General features: G+C 41.7%; 1 pseudogene across 1 annotated transcript; it reads right to left on the minus strand.

Annotated features, from left to right (window-relative positions):
- Nucleotides 1–990: 990 nt before the first annotated feature.
- LOC308258844 (RNA/RNP complex-1-interacting phosphatase-like) lies at nt 991–2,560 on the minus strand (annotated as a pseudogene). Its single transcript has 3 exons — nt 2,212–2,560; nt 1,485–1,728; nt 991–1,091 (listed from the first exon to the last, which is right to left on the minus strand). The product of its transcript is annotated as an RNA/RNP complex-1-interacting phosphatase-like (transcript).
- Nucleotides 2,561–2,993: the final 433 nt, after the last annotated feature.

A 2,993-nucleotide genomic window follows, 5' to 3' on the forward strand; every position in this document is an offset into this window, starting at 1 on the left:
TAGCTCGGAGGTTGAATGCCCCTGGGTTCTATTCCCAGACCCGCAAAAAATAATTTTTATCAATAAAACAGTTTATCTGGATCATTCAACCGGCCAGCAGCCAGTTTAGTAGTTTGTTGTGGTACTAGGGATGGAATCCAAGGGAGCTCTACCTCTGAGCTATACTTCCAACCCTTTCTCTTTATTTTGAAACAGGGTAGTGCTAAATTACCGCAACCTAGCCTTGAACCTGTAGTCCTCCTGTCTCAGTCTCTCAAGTACTGAGATTACAGGCATATGTCACCATGCCCAGCTATGATTTAGTATTTATTTATTTATTTATTATTTATTTATTTGGTACTAGGGATTGAACCCAGGGATATTCTACCTCTGACCTCTATCCCAGACCTTTTTATTTGTATTTTGAAAAAGGGTCTTACTGGGTTAATGAAAATCTACTACTTGGTGAGGCTGTCCTCGAAACATGCAATCCTCCTGTCTCAGCCTCCCAAGTACTGGGATTACATACATGCCCCAGTAGGCCAGCTATATGATTTAGTTAGTCGTTTTTTTGTTTTGTTTCTGTTTTGCCTGAAAAACCTAATTTGACCTGATTTTATTAAAAGTCATTCCAGCTACCTTCAGGGAAGCTGTGGTCTGCAGGCAGATTTCCGTACAGGTTCATGTCGCTCGATCCATCTCCAATTGGCTGGATAGTCTCTGGTATCTGCCAGGAAAACTTTTTTTTTTTTTTTTTTTTTTTTGGCAGCACCAGGGATTGAACCCAGGGGCATTCTACTTCCGAGCTATACCCCCAGCCCTATTTTTTATTCTTTATTTTGAAACAGAGTCTCACTAAATTGCAGAGGGCCTCACTAAAGTAGCAGAGGCTGGCCATGAACCCAGATCCTCCTGTCTCAACCTCCCAAGTACTGGGATTGCGAGCGTGTGCCACCATGCCCTGCTCCCAGGAAAACTTTTTATTCTGGGATTTTTGATTGCCATTTGACCTCACATTCCAAAAGTATCTCCCTTGTGACTAGTCTTTTCCAGCAAGGCCAGGAGGAGGAATGTGGCCTCTCTGGTAATCACTTTGATTTTGCGAAAATTTTCTGAATGATTGAACATTTGAGTGTGAAAATGCCAGGGAGGCATTTGATAACCATAGACTCAATGTAGGTTAAACTTAGGTCCTTGGTTAATATACTTGTTAGTGGTATGGACCGGGTTCATGAGATGTGCTGAGTCTTCAGAACCACCTGACCTGGATATGGAATTCCAATTCTTTTTTTTTTTTTTTTTTTTTTTTTTGCGGGTCTGGGGATGGAACCCAGGGGCATTCAACCTCCCAGCTACACCCCCTGCCCTATTTTTTATTCTTTATTTTGAAACCGGGTCTCACTGAGTTGCAGAGGGCCTCACTAAGTAGCTGAGGCTGTCTGCGAACCGCGATCCTCTGGTCTCAGCCTCCCCAATGCTGGGATTACAAGTGTGCGCCACCACACCCGGCATGGAATTATAGTTCTTTCTGATAGGACCATTCTGAAGGTCTTCAATGGATTTTTGTCTTTCTATGCAATGTCCCTGGAACCTATTGAATAATTGAATTGCATCATCTGCCCTCATGCTTTCTGCTTCAATCAGTATCTGCAGATAACGTAGCCAGTCCTATTTAACCCATGGCTACAGTAGAGACCCAATAAGTTTGTCATTGTCTTTATTTTCTCTTAAAAATACATTAACAGCAGACTTAAATTAAAAAATAATGCCGGAGCCGGGCGTGGTGGTACACGCTTGTAATCCCTGCGCTTGGGAGGTGGAGACAGGAGGATCGCGCAGATTCGAAGCCAGCCGCACTGGCTTAAGAGACCCTGTTTCCAAATAATAATATAAAATAGGTCTGGGAATGTAGCCCGAAGGTAGAAGGGTTTCCAGGAACCCCAGTGCCACCAATACATACATACATACATACATACATACATACATACATACATACATATAAAATAAAAACTAATGCCAGGCGTGGTTGTGCACGCTTGTAATCCTTGTAATCCCCACGCTTGGGAGGCTGAGACAGGAGGATCGCACAGGTTCGAAGCCAGCCTCAACTACTTAGTGAGGCTCTCAGCAACTTAGTGAGACCCTGTTTCCAAATAAAATATAAGATAGGTCTGGGAGTATAGCCTAGCCTGGAGGTAGAAAGCCTCTGGGTTCCACCCCCAGTACCACCACCAAAAAAAAAAAAAAGTGTTACTATCAAGCACTTGATGCCCAACTGTTAAAATTTTTAAGTAAGTAGCAGTTTCTGGCAAATCCTTCAGCTTATAATAGCACTCAGTAAATGTTAAATCAATAATCAGTCCAAGTTTCTCATTTTGTTCTCAGATTTTGTTTCAAAGATCCAAAGGAGGAAAGTATTCTTCTGGAGTAAGGTGTGCTTCAAAACACTTTTGCAAAGGAACTTTGAAGGCAATTAAATGGGTCCCAGGCATCTGCTGTCCACTTGGGAAATAATCTTTCCACCTTTCCGGATCTGGTTTCTACCCTTCCTCTTGGCTGAGAGACACGCATCCTGAATCATCTTCACACCCAAGATCAGTAGATTTTAATATTATCTTCTATGAATCTTATAGTTTTGCCTTTTACATGTAAGCCTATTTTGTATTTTATTTTTTGTGTAAGGTATAAAGTTTGTATTTAGATTCATTTTCTGCATTCGAATATCTTATTGTTCTGACATCGATTCTTGAAGATATTCTCTTGTGTTTATTGAATGGCCTGTATCTTTTGTCAAAGATCAGTGAGCTAGCTGGGCATGGTGGTATACACCTGTAATCCTAGTACCTTAGAGGCTGAGACAGGAGAATCAAAGGTTCAAGGATAGCCTCAGCAAGATTAGCTTAGGGAGACCCTGTTTCAAAATAACAATAAAATAGGACTGGGGGTGTAGCTCAGAGATAGAATGACCTGACGTTCAACCCCTAGTAACACAAACACAATCAATCAGTCAATTA

Source organism: Muscardinus avellanarius (assembly GCF_963383645.1).
Source record: "Muscardinus avellanarius genome assembly, chromosome: 2".
Taxonomy (NCBI): Eukaryota; Metazoa; Chordata; class Mammalia; order Rodentia; family Gliridae; genus Muscardinus; species Muscardinus avellanarius.